General features: G+C 43.2%; 2 long non-coding RNA genes across 2 annotated transcripts; one reads left to right on the top strand and one right to left on the bottom strand.

Annotated features, from left to right (window-relative positions):
• Window positions 1-6,709: 6,709 nt before the first annotated feature.
• LOC139052877 (uncharacterized) lies at window positions 6,710-7,902 on the bottom strand. The gene is made up of 2 exons (XR_011510099.1): window positions 7,459-7,902; window positions 6,710-6,832 (listed from the first exon to the last, which is right to left on the bottom strand). It is a non-coding gene; the product is annotated as an uncharacterized lncRNA (long non-coding RNA).
• A 1,600-nt stretch (window positions 7,903-9,502) lies between these two features.
• On the top strand, window positions 9,503-14,095 carry LOC139052874 (uncharacterized). Its single transcript, XR_011510097.1, has 3 exons — window positions 9,503-9,738; window positions 11,150-11,297; window positions 13,411-14,095. It is a non-coding gene; the product is annotated as an uncharacterized lncRNA (long non-coding RNA).
• The last annotated feature ends 107 nt before the right edge of the window (window positions 14,096-14,202 follow it).

Genomic DNA, 14,202 nt, shown 5'->3' on the forward strand with positions numbered 1-14,202 from the left:
AATTAGCCTAGACTTGAGGAGGGAGTGGAAAAAACTGGTACATAAGAAGCCGATCAATGAGTTAGCGGTAAGAGGGAAAATAGAGGAATTTCGGATGAAGCTACAGAAGAGGTATAGGGCTTTAACTCGGGAAGAGAACCTTAGTGTTGAAGCAATGAACGAAAATCTTATGGGCATCATTAAGGAGTGTGCAATAGAAGTCGGTTGTAACTTCGTTAGACAGGATACCAGTAAGCTATCACAGGAGACGAAAGATCTAATTTTAATACCACCCCTTATACATAGCTTTCATTGATTACAAGAAAGTGTTTGATTAAGTCAAAACCTCAGCAGTCATGCAGGCATTATGGAATTGGGGTGTAGACGAGCCATATGTAAAAATACTGAAAGATATCTATAGCAGCTACACAGCCACCGCAGTCCTTCATAAAGAAAGCAACAAAATCCCCATAAAGAAGGGTGTCAGGCAGGAAGATACGAACTCTCCAATGCTATTCACAGCATGTTTACAGGAGGTATTCAGAGACCTGGATTGGGGAGAATTGGGGATGAGAGTTAATGGAGAATACCTTAGTTACTTGCGATTCGCTGATGATATTGCCTTGCTTAGTAACTCAGGGGACCAATTGCAATGCATGCTCACTGACCCGGAGAGGCAAAGCAGAATGGTACGTCTGAATATTAATCTGCAGAAAACTGAAGTAATTTTTAACGGTCTCGAAAGAGAACAGCAGTTTACGATAGGTAGCGAAGCACCGGAAGTGGTAAGGGAATACATCTACTTAGGGCAGGCAGTGACCGCGAGTCCGGATCATGAGATGGAAATAATCGGAAGAATAAGAATGGGCTGGGGTGCGTTTGGCAGGCATTCTCAGATCATGAACAGCAGGTTGCCATTATCCCTGAAGAGAAAAGTGTATAACTAGTGTGTCTTACCAGTACTCACCTGCGGGGCAGAAACCTGGAGGCTTATAAAGAGGGTTCTACTTAAACTGAGGACGACACATCGAGCTATGGAAAGAAGAATGATGGGTGTAACGTTAAGGGGATAAGATCAGAGCAGATTGGGTGGGGGAACAAATGCGAGTTAATGATATTTTACTTGAAATCAAGAAAAATCGGCATGGGCAGGGCATGTAATGAGGAAGGAAGATAACCGATGGTCATTAAGGGTTATGGACTGGATTCCAAGAGAGGGGAAGCGTAGCAGGGGGCGGCAGAAAGTTAGGTGGGCGGATGAGATTAAGAAGTTTGCAGGGACAGCATGGCCACAATTAGCGCATGACCGGGGTAGTTGCTGTTTATTCAAGCACTTTGCAAATGTGGCTCACTTTTAAGCACCCCTTCTTATGTCTAAAAAAAAAAACAGAAATAAACATCCAGTATTCTTTTTTAACTTTCACTGAACTTATCGTATAGCTCAGTGTTAACATATAGGTCAACATGCAGTATTTACAGGTGAGGTTACAGAAAGCAGTAATAAATAATTAACAGTAAACACTGCTTGGATGGTGAAAAACATGGGAATCAGGTTATTTTATTTTCGACAATTTTTTTTGGCATCAGAGGCTAAGCAAATGGTGATGTAGCAACACTGGAAAGACTGAATAAGATGGATGTGGAATGCCTTGATGACTTCTCTTTCTGTTTTTTATTTTGCCTTCGAAAGGAATTTATTCTGTTCCAGATAAGGGAGGCAGCTTTTGCATCTGCAACAGAACATCGGTGGATGTTGTGTGAAGCACTTTTTCCATGCTTTTTTTACTACCTGAGCAAGGTAACTTTCTTGGTGCTTCATCACGCAATTTATACAATCAACTTCCATGAATTCTACCCTAACGAGACTGACGGGTCGAATTAAGATGCAAGAACCTGCTGAAGCACCGTTAATTCATTTGGCAATATGTGCTTGAGTAACACGCCTCTGAAACAAACGTGCATCAAATTTCTATTTGTCCACAGTATAAAACTAAAGTAGAAATGCCTCAACTCCAAACCAAAGTAGAAACCTACGCGTACCTCATTTTTTAGAATGGCAGCTGATTTTCTAAAGCCAGCTTTGCTGTATTACAGCCATGATATGTGGTAAAGCATATGAATGCTACAATCACGGTTTTAGTTTTGCAATCGATTGCACAGCTAGGCAATTTTTGTCTCAATGTCCTTCGAAAGCAAAAAGTGTTCGTTAGAATCGGATAAGTACCACAATCTGACATTGTCAGCTACCGTTACTGCTTGAAAATCTTTTTCGGGTGGGTCAAAAATAGGCATTTCAGAAAGGAGATGGCATTTGTTTAACGCATTCACGGTCCCCTAAGCTCTACTGAGACATGCGCTGCCACTAAAAGGGGTCATTATTGGGGTCTGGTCAAGTTTGCATTATCCGGCGAATGCCAGTTTTAGGATCGAAATGATGAATGTTTAATCCCATTGAAATGCATGGGCGTCGGCCAGGTTCGAATTAACTGAAAAAATTAAATTAACCGGAGTCAGATTATTGGAAATTTACTATACACCCTTTTTTGTTCTCGAAGAAGTTACCATTTTAATATGTAGTTTTCTTCTATCAGTGTGGCAATGGTGCTAAATTTAGCATTTGTTTGAATCATCCATTGTTCCAAGGACAAGCTACAAAGTAGGGGCACACTTTGAGACTTGAAACATTTGCACATATAAAGGAAGGGCATGTTAACATCTGTACAATTAACATAAGTTGGCTGTATTGTCTGCATAGCATGTGGTTGCTTTTTTGGAATGTGGTCTTTCTGTAAAACAAAGTTGCATTTGTTTCAAATAAATTGCTGAACCATTGCTTGTGTGTTTTCCTGTGCTCTCTGTGCTGATTGCGCTTTTGAAAGTGCAGTGAGCAACTGCAGACTGAAGTGCACAAGGCTTCACTTTATCATGCCAGGAAGCATTTTGGCTTGACAAAGGAGCCTTAACCCCATCCATGCACACACTTTTTTTGTATAAACACATCAAATGAAAGACAGTGACCTCTTCTCATGTATTTTATAGCCTGGCAGTGTTAAAGACAGAGTGAAGTTGTACAAATACAATTTACTGTTAAGTATTGCTGCTGAAACCTCATGCTTGTATATAGTATATGCATGCAGTGCTGGCTATGCCGTGGTAGAGCCGTGAAACAGCTTTCACCACACTGCTTGCTATAGCATTGCTGTGTTCTGCAACCTGAGGTCAAAACTATAAATCTCTAGAAGTTCAGCAGCACAATTGACAGCTATTTTCGTATGTTCGATGCACTCCTGGCCAGGGACTTTTCGTCCTGTAGGCAAAATCGATGGCTGCCTCGGACGCTGTTTTGGAAAGAGCGCAGCGTACCTCGAAAGCTTGCTCACAATGCTTCACCAGCAGGTTATGCCAGTGAGAGTGGAGGGGGGCACAATAATTTGACTTTACATGGTGCGGCGCAATACCTTAAAGTGCTGCTGCTTCTGGCTTCCATTTACTATGACCTGCTGGTGCACCTCAACATGGAGCAACCCCATTTCACTAAAATTCTGAATTCTACCAACATGGTGTGGTGTGGCTATTTATGATCACTGTATAAAACCGGGGCAAACAGCATGTCTAAAAAGTACAAAAGCTGGTATAACTGCAATGAATGACCTGCAGTCATCCGAAATGTGCAAAATCGTAAGAATTGGTCAAACTCAAACACTGCAGAGTTTAAGTAGTCCTGGCACAATTTTTTTCTTATGCGTGCTGTCATTCATTTAACTACACTACAAAACTTCAAATTCCTTCTATGCGCAACAAATATATCCTTAACGCCAACTTTTAAACATGTGCCAAAGGCTGCGTGGCCCCATAATCTGGTGACAACATTGCATGGTAGGTCACAAACAAATAATGCATGCTGCAGTTGTTCATCAGTAAGCCATGCCATTATTAGGTCATTGAAAACTGAGCATGTTAGGACCACTATGCAGCACAATATTGGTCTTTCCGTCTTGGTGCACACTGTGGAGTGGGTGCATGTTAAAAACCTCAGGCGATTAAAGTTAAGCCGGAGTCCGCAACTATGGCATGGCTCGTAATCGTATCGTGGTTGTGACTTATAGAACACTAGAATTAAATTTTAATTTAGATGTTTGAAAAGAGTCATAAGAAAATTTATTTAGTGAAGCAAGTCTTAGCACACATAAAGAATCGCTCAAAGCACATGCAGCTTTCAGTGGCATGGTGTGGTCATAAAAGCTGCCATTTGGAACCAGACTAATATGAAAAAATTCAGTCCAAAAGTTAAATGTCAGTGCTCCTTTACATGTAAACATGAGGGACACATCTTTAAAGGCATCATCTAAATCCTGTGGAAGTATCTATTGGTGAATATCAAATGGCCCTACATCTAAGGAAATTATAGAGTGTTATAACAGGAAGCCACAAGATTCTTGTTGTGCACCCTTCCTATAGAGACAATACAGGGCAGCAACAAAATAGTTGGGCCTAGTGAAGAATTCATTCAAGATCCTTGCCAATTTGGCAGGTTCACTATGATAAGAGATAATGAAGGCCAAGCACATTGAAATGCATGCTCAAACCTCATCAGCATTGCATCACTTATTTCAAATACTTTCATTTTGTCATTTTGCCAGATTAAAAGTTCTCAAAAACCTGCTTGACTGGTTTCAAGAACTTTTCGAGAACAGTTTGGTTCCATTCGATTGCAGCATTGTCAGTCTTTAGTGAACTAGATGCATCTTTACTGATATGCGATTAGGTAGGTCAAAGCAGATGCTGTCAAAGTGCATGTGCAAGAGTGTTTGGAGTGGGCATTCCTGGGTTATGTTGCCAAGAAGGAAGTTTTGAGCTTAATGCACACAGCAGCTATAGCATATGAAAACCAGCACTTTACTCATTTTTTAGATACCCCAGGGCTTGCGCTAATGCTGGTCATAGCCTATTATAATTTCTACCATATATTGCCCTTGTCATGACAAGTTATTTTTATTGTCCTACAATATATTCCCTCTGTGTGCAATCAACATCGCTGCCAAGGACAACAGAAACAGTATGATTGGAAACTGCAGAATTCTCCATCTGCGGAGGTGGCTGACTGATTGCCGTATTAGATGCTTTGTGAGCTGACATTGATGTGTAAACCTCAACTCATCTGCAAGCATACAAAATAGGCTTTGGGATACTTTTACCACAAGAAGAGAGACTAGAATGACTGTTGCCTGTGACATATGGCACATACCCATGACGAGGGATCGGCTAGGATTTCCCATGAATACAACATAAAATAGCTTTATATTCCCACTAACTTGATAGTACATAACACTGATATGTAACAAAAATAAACAACAAAGTAACTGAAAAATGAACAGGTCTACTACGATTGAGCCACAAGGGGAAAGATGGAAACATTTGTGTTAATTGCATGAAAAAAATGTGCCTAAGATATCTTCCCAGCAGCAACAATATGATCATGCACAAACTAGCATTGCTCTTCAGGCACACCCCAGGCTGCTCACACCATTATCTATAAGATTTGAAGCCCAACAGGCAAAAGGGGCGAATACATTCAGCATAAAAGAAGAAAGTTATTCTATTTCATATCCTCACATGAAACACAGCAATATTGTTACAAGCCATTTTCACACATTGAAGGCATCAGCAATGTGATGAAGACAATTGAAGCACGCATGTTCTTATTTCCATAGCAATACAAACCTACACTTGGTCATATGAAGGTGCATGTGCCAAATTCAACCGTGTAATGAGGCACATGGAACAGACATTCCAAGGAAGTGAAATATTTGTAATGCAGTTACTTAATTTGTCCAGTCAGAAGGGCAATGCGCTAAATACAAAAAAAGAAAACCTACAGGCCCACTATGCTATGCACACATTGAAGTTTTCGATAGTTTGGCAAAAGCAAGTCCACAATGACCAGGAAAAGAAGTAAACAAATTTCTTGAAGATGGAATGAAAAAGAAATGTTGCGACAATTGAGAAATGAGTTCTTTGCTTTCTATTGGCACATGGATAGACAATCGGTGGGCACAATTTGAACTTGAACTCATGGCTGTGTTGCAGGGGCAAATACTACTCATACTTCCGAGAAGCGTCGGTTACAATGCTAAGTTGGAAGGGAAACTTTACAAATACTGCTTCGGAAGTTCAAGCATCTGACCAGTAAGTAGTTGAGCATGACTAGGGGAAATATGATCAATTTCACAAATAGCACCATTCCAAAAGAACTGGCACACTGCATTGATTTCTCAGGTGACAACTATTCTTCGAAAACCCAGGTGAAAATTTCCAACTGGGAATGCAACTGGTTCCAGTTCAACTGGTTTATGGAACAATTCCCAGTTGGTCCCCATTGCAACTGGTCCCAGTTGATCCCCATTGCAACTGGTCCCAGTTGGTCCCCATTGCAACTGGTCCCAGTTGGTCCCCATTGCAACTGGTCCCAGTTGATTCCCATTGCAACTGGTCCCAGTTGGCCCCTTTGCAACTGGTCCCAGTTGGTCCACATCGGAACAGGTTCCAGTTCCTATTGCAACTGGCATCGATTGTGCAATAGAGGTAGTGAGCCATGGCCAGCAGGAACCACTGGTAAACGTTTACACACAAGTGGGATTCAAGCTGGCCATAGCTTGTATGCTTTTTGTGGTTGCCATCGCGTGTCGCAAAGAACCAGCCGATTCAGTGAACTTTATGCAGCCGAAGCAGCTTGGTGTTGAAATTGGACATTTATTGGGACACTTGAGCTTGTGTTTAGCGATGAAACATCTTGAATGCTCCCTTGATGACCTTGCACACGTTTACACATTTCGTAACTCTTGCACATCACCATCTGAAAGAAATATTTATATGCATTCAGTAAAAAGGCAACCACTTCGTACAAGCAATTCTACTTATACATCATACAGACATGTGTATCAGTAGTGTATGCACTTCTGCTACACGTTATTATGCAGAGCTACAGATACTTCTGTGTGCTATTCAAAGCACAAGTCTTGCACGACACTGGTTCGTATTGACACGTGAACTTTTCTCGGTAACTGCACTCACCCACTGGCCACTTAAGTTTATCGCTCTGCACAAGACGCACCTGCATGGCTGTAGCTTACTGGAATGCTATTGTTGACTATTTGTTGTGTATATATGTTATCGCTGAACCTAGAGTAATCAGATTGTATGCGCGACACGAACTGTGTAGTACTTTCTGGAAGTAATGCGGGCACCATCGTTTACGCCGGAACCTACGGCAAGTTACGTGAAAAAAAAAACAAAAAAAAACGACGCGTCTGACTCGCAGATAATGGGGCTCAAAAACAAGCACCAAGCTCGCAAGCATTGATGTGTACAAACGTCACGTAGTAGAACACTCGAGTCAACGACAATGTGCTGCAGTATTGACACCTTTGTGATAAAGAACCACTTGCACTCGAAACATAAATAAGTTCAATATATAATTACCTCCAAATGGCAGAATCAAGAGCAGGGAAAAGTGCGCACGTCAATCCAAACACGATGGGTCCACAAAGCCGCGTAGTCGGTGTTAAAACAGGTGTCATCCGTTGGCCTGTAATCATGCCGTCTTCCAAAGGTGAAAATGTCCAACACTAATACTACTTAAATGAGGTTACACAGGCAATGACACCACAGGTTCCTCCAGAAAAATCTTTTCAGCTGCGCACGCCTCGCTCCATGTCTCGCTCGAATAGCTTGCTGTTAATATGGCTGCCGAACTACGCCGCACGTTTACACAGTTTCGTATTTGTGATGAAGTTTCTCGCTATTAATAAATATTACGCTATCTATGTGAGGTAAGAATTTTATTTCACTTTTATTTGACATAATTTAAATTTATTGCTATATAATTATTATTGTTTGAGCCATAGAGGTTTCAGCCGATCATGAGAAGATACGCAACTAATGTTTCTTTTTTTTTCAAAATGGCGGTTGTTGTGGTCATGGTACAGTGGCTAGTCATGGTAGAGCACTGTCGGTGTAAGCATCATAATATTATTTCACCGTGTGGAAGACTGTACTAGACTAGCCATGGACGCGTAGTAAGCGTGCGTTATGTAGCTCTATGCGCTGCTCAGCATTTTCTTTTCCTTTTTCTCTCTTTTTTTGTCGTAGGGAAGTAATATCGCCGTGCTGCAAACACCAGTTGTTTCCACCAAATGCCATACAGCTCACTAGCGCTTAGCTAGGCAACGACGTCAGCGGCACAAAGTTGGTGCAACATTACCATAACACCGCGATGTCGGTCAGGCACGCAACGGTAACGTCATGAGACGAACCAATGCCTCATTAGACAACTAAAGACTAGGGCCAACATTCACAAATTTAGTGCGTTGAAACTAAAGCACGCGTACGTGTGAAGGCAATGTGCTCCACATTTACGCAAGAGGATCCTGCATGATTCAGTTATCCATATAAATAAATCTTGTGTCGGATAAAACCCATCTCTAATGTCGCACTCGTTGCAGCATATCGCTTAACTCAACTTTTTTATGTTAACAGTTGTACGAGTACAGATCCCAACTACTAACCAGTTGCTACTATGCAACTGGTCAAAGTTCCAGTTGGAATCCAAATGGAACCAGTTGCTTCCAGTACAGCTGGTTCAGGTTCCAGTTGGATCCCAACTGGGACCATTTGCTTCCAGTACAACTGGTAATGGTTCCAGTTGCGTTCCAGTTGCATACCAACTGGGACCATTTGCTCCCAGTACAACTGGAGATGGTTCCAGTTGGATCCCAACTGGAACCAGTTTCATCCCAGTTGGTTTCTAACTGGGACCAGTTGACCTGTAACTGGGACCGGTTGGTTTCCTACTGGAACCAGTTGTTCCCAGTTAATACCAGTTGGAACCAGTTGGATTCCAGTTGAATATTTTCACCTGGGAAGCCTCTGCGCGCGTTAATACAACCTGAGGCAGCTTAAATCTAGGTCACATGGAATCGAAAAATACAGCAGCGGGTGTAACACTTAAATTTGCTATCTCGCCAACATGAGCGAAAACTTCAATTTGACAAGGTTTGCTCGAAAGGAAAACCAGTTGCGTGAATAAAAAAAAAAAAACATCTGCACGGTCAATAGACACTTCATCGATATTTGAAGCAGATCGTTAGTGGATATCAAGAAATGTGCACTGGATAAGAGCGAAACATCTAACCGACTGACTGACGGAAGTAAGGCTCACAGGATAAGTTTTCTCTATCTGCACCGATAATGCAGCACGTATTGTGCACCATCGCAGCGACGCGCTATTTATTTCAGGACCACGAAGAACAAGGTATTCACCTAAGTACAGCGGCGGTTTACCTGTCGGCAAGCCCCTAACTCGCATATGACGAAAGCAAATGTCACGGAGTCCAAGCCCACGATTGCTCAAGTCAAACTGCGCTCGCGCGAATATCGCGCACGTTATACACTCTCGACACGCACAAAAGCGCGCCAAGTGCGCGCAGAACGTCTTGCAGCCACGAGACGGTCATTTGCGGAATCGCCAGCTGCGAGAGAGAAAATCTGGGGGCGTTTGCGCCCTAAGTTTCTCCCTTTGCCTAGGTACCACGGAGGAGAAGTTTCTTTGCTCGTTTTGTATGCGTTTGTCCCTAGGCGAGCCGGCATTCTGCCATGTGTCGGCTGGCGATTCCTTCACGTCGATGTCTGTGTTCTTGACGAAGCCGTGCGTGCCGTGCGTCGTCCACAAGTTCTCCTCCTGCGTCTCCGTGGATGTTGCTGGTAGGTTTGTTGCACTTTTTGTCGCAACGGTAACATGCGTAACGGGCGACGGGATCAGTGAATCATTGATCAGTGAACCTGTGATATCGAGGATCAATCGGACAACTTTAATGCCATAGCATTTCGCCGTGTCCATCATGCGTTGGTTGTCAGTGCATACTGTACCCTTCAAGAGATTCGCGTGAACATGCATGTCTGCATGTTGAAACATATTTAGCACCCTGTAGCTAGGAAAAGCGAAAGTCGTTATGCAATTTATGGTCGTAGACCACTCTAAAAGGTGATGGCGGCCGCAGTGTTCCGACTGGTGTTATAGAAGTGGCGGGGTGCTTTTTTCGTCCCGACGATATAATGGATTTTCACCAGTACTGCGATAGGACGGTATACGTCACCGGCAAACCGAGCCCTCACGAGAGCTCCTGAGCTTACAATGACGATCTGCCTAAATGTACGTCCGATCCTGGCCACGGCGGCCGCATTTCGATGGGGGCGAAATGCGAAAACACCCGTGTGCTTAGATTTAGGTGCACGTTAAAGAACCCCAGGTGGTCGAAATTTACGGAGTCCTCCACTACAGCGTGCCTCATAATCAGAAAGTGGTTTTGGCGCGTAAAACCCCATACTTTAATTTAAATGTACTACGTCCGACGTGCCTGCTTCGCTAGCTCTGCGGCTCCCGCTTACCGATTTATTGCACATGGTTTTGCTGAAGAACCTTTATTTATATCGAAGGGGATATGCCAGTGGTCTACACTATGGCCCCTACTTCTCGCCCTGGAAGAGACACAAAACATCTTTAATGTGACGAAAGATGGCTCATTAAATCAATAATCCGCCATCACCAACTCGGCACGAGCGCCGCACGGGCGAGAAAGTCTTTCCGACGTACACCCACTTTAGCAGTACATTTCAACTCGACATAGGTCACAGATTTCCAGAAGCACAGGCTGGTACACTTGGCTCACTGTAGCCAAGTGTACCAGCCTATTACTGCCATTTTTATGAGACACCTGCTGCTGCTATCCCTTGCCACAACTGCGCGTTCACTTCTTTAACAGCGCCAGGACTGATGCTTGGCATCAGTAGCATTCGTGACAGAAAATGCTTGCTCTTTGGCAACTGATGACCCAATTAATTTGCTACTTTCTTCTGAAATTTGCGCTCATAAGTGCTGCTCTTGTCACTGTCAAACTGATCTCCTTTGTGTGATCCCTTGTACTTTTTCTGTACCCTTCTCCCTGCACATGCTTGATCACTTTTTGTTGCTCTTCCCTGTCGCCATTCCTCTACAGTGGCACTGTCTTTTGCTATATGTGCCTGGCTGTCTATTGCTTATGCCGCATGTTCACTGTAATGATTTCCTTCGCCAGATACGTGAATTATTAATTGCTAAAAAAACTTTTATCTGCAGGGTCTCCTGGAAATTCATCCACAGCTGGAAACCAATATTGTGCTTCATCCCAGACCACAGCTTATCTCCACATCAAAGCCTTTACATCTCCAGTCTCACTCACGTTCGCTCTGAACAGAAAAAAAAAACAGTTGCTGCACTTCACAAGGCAAGAATCCATCTCATCATTTTCTCCTGCGGGGGGGGGGGGGGAGGGGTATTCTGTAAGAGTACACCTAGTGGGCTGTCCATTTCGGCCACTGCTGATTGGATTCAGCTGTGAGAGGAGGAGACCAGCAGCCCTAGCCAATCAGTAGCGGCCAAAATGGACAGTCCACTAGGTCGGCTCTTACGGAATACTTCTCCCCACCCCCCTGCTCACCACATCTTGCCTGCTGGGTTTCTCTTGTCATGTATGACTTCGCACATACTTTTCGTTCATGTTCTCCTTTCTGCTTTGTCACTACACCTAAGCTTTTTTTGTCGTTGTTCAAGCAATAGCTCTTCATTGCCATTGCTATTTTCTCGGCCTTCACGTATTCTATGGCAGTCACTAGCGTCATACTTACTAATCAGTGCGGAAATAACGGAAGACACACAGAAGGGCACAGGACGAGGGCTTTCTAATAACTGAAATTTATTGAACACTAGCATCAAATGTCTCTTACCTTTGGTTGCTCCATATAACTTGCTAAAAATGCAATAGAAATTTTTATCATAGGGCATTCAATCTTGGAGCATATTTAAATTATAGCTATTTGCTTTGTGATGAAATATTGCTTTGGTAAAAAACAACTAATTAACTTGGCAAGTTGTTTCCAAAGACTGCATCCTTTGCATGTCCAAATGTCCACACCTTCCAAGTTCCTAAAGAACTTCACAGCTTCAAAGGCTTTTGCTTCATAATTTTGCAGCTTAATTTGGCATTTTATCCCCGTTGTTCATCTCGTTAATGTGGCTGTTGTGTGACGGTACCGAGCTTATGACTTAGACCTTAGCATGAAGCAATGCTTAAAAACTGTTGTGCTCTTACACGCTTTATCAAATCACTGCTTTGTTTTAATGTTACTGGTGCTGTGGCTTTGGTGTTGGCTGCGAAACCCAAGGCCGTGGGATCAAATCCAAGCCCCTGCGGCCACATTTCGATCGGGGCAAAATGCAAAAAATGCTGTGCGCCATGTATTGGGTGCACGTTAAACCCAGGCGCTCAGAATTAATCCAGAGTTTCTCACTATTGCATCCCTCATCATCATTTAGTGATTTTGGCATGTAAAACCACTGAGCTTAATTTTTAAGTATTGTCTTTGCCCAGTAAAAATCTAGATTTTGGACGTCACTGCAAATGTAACCAATACACAGATTTAAATACTTTGTCATCTAAAGAAGAATGGGACACTATAAAATGCAATAATCACCATTATGTGCCTTGAAGCCAGAACAATATCGGCACGCTAGGAAGCACCATCGCTATTGCCTGTTGCTTGACGACTCCAATACACCTCGTCACAGTCAAACAGAACAGCTTTCACCTCCAACACCCGCCGTGGTGGCTCAGTGGCTATGGTGTTGGGCTGCTGAGCACGAGGTCGCGGGATCGAATCCCGGCCACGGCGGCCGCATTTCGATGGGGGCGAAATGCTAAAACACCCGTGTGCTTAGATTTAGGTGCACGTTAAAGAACCCCAGGTGGTCAAAATTTCCGGAGTCCTCCACTACGGCGTGCCTCATAATCAGAAAGTGGTTTTGGCACGTAAAACCCCAAATATTATTATTATTATTTCACCTCCAACTTTTGTCCACTCTCCTTTGCCTGTTGTCTAATAATCTCGCCAAATTCTATGGATGCTATCCTGTTCTCCAGCTGTGAATTGTGGTTGAACCACTTCAGATGTCTGTTGACTTGTTTATCTGACACAGTGAAGTAAAAGTGTAGTGCAGTGATGTTGCAGTGATACTCTTGCCAGAATAACCTACTTTTCATGAAACCAGTGTAGTAGTCAGAAGACTGGCATTTATGCCAGCTGCATTGCCAAGCTCCTGCACAAGAGCAGCGCTTAGCATCTGAGCATTCGCATCATTCTGAGTATTCTTGCATATCATTTGTGCTCGTTAAACCTTGCTACAAGACATTAATTTTCAGCAGCCAAGCCTGACAGTTCTGGTAAATTTTTTGTGCTCTGAGCTGGTTTGATGCAATACTTTTAATGGAATTTCTTTATTGCTGTTTATTATGTGGTCAGTGACAGGATTTTTTTAATGCAAGAGTTAAATGGTTCTTTCAGTGAAAAAGCCGGCAGCATCTGTAGCAGCAAAACGGTGCCTAATTTCCCGTTGACTGTGACACCATGTGAGCACACGAGGCGCGCTCATGACACTAGCTTGCACTTGCTGGCTCGTGTCTCAGCAGAGGAACGCGAGCGAAGGGGAACATCTGCTGCTGCGCTACTTCGCGAGGGGAGAGTGCATTGCTACGACAACACATCACCTTCCCTCTCGCAAGCCTGTGTTACCACCTGTTCCTTGTCTACTCAAGCTCTTGTGTGTGTTCTAACTGCGCCTCGGTAAGGCTAAATCAATATATGCCAAGCGTCTTAACGTGCCCGCTTGCCTGCGAGGAGTTCATATCTCGGCCTGCTCAGTGGCGTTCAGTTGGACATTAAAGTATTCACAACTCATAAGAAGTGCTTAGGTGTCCTCGGATTTTCTTCGTACTTAATGCACAAACTTTGAAGTCATTTTCCATGGCGAAATTAGTTAAATATCATCGTCCCTTGTCTGCTGTCCGTCCTTTGTGTGAGCCTTATACATCTTCGCAGCCACTCCTGTCATGCACAGTAATTTGTGTACTTGTGCTTGATTCTTCCATGGCATATGATTAATTAATGCATTTTATTTGCATGATCCAACTAAACATGATCTCAAAAAGCTTCACTTGACTGCTCACTTGTCCCTGTGGCTACATTGTGTGGATGTACTATCACCATCAAATGAAATGCAAACAGCACAGTGCGTGCCTGTAGCATCACTGAATGTATAGTGCACACATTTCAATCATCACCCTCACAGGCATGCAC

This window comes from Dermacentor albipictus, unplaced genomic scaffold, assembly GCF_038994185.2.
Source record: "Dermacentor albipictus isolate Rhodes 1998 colony unplaced genomic scaffold, USDA_Dalb.pri_finalv2 scaffold_41, whole genome shotgun sequence".
Classification (NCBI taxonomy): Eukaryota; Metazoa; Arthropoda; class Arachnida; order Ixodida; family Ixodidae; genus Dermacentor; species Dermacentor albipictus.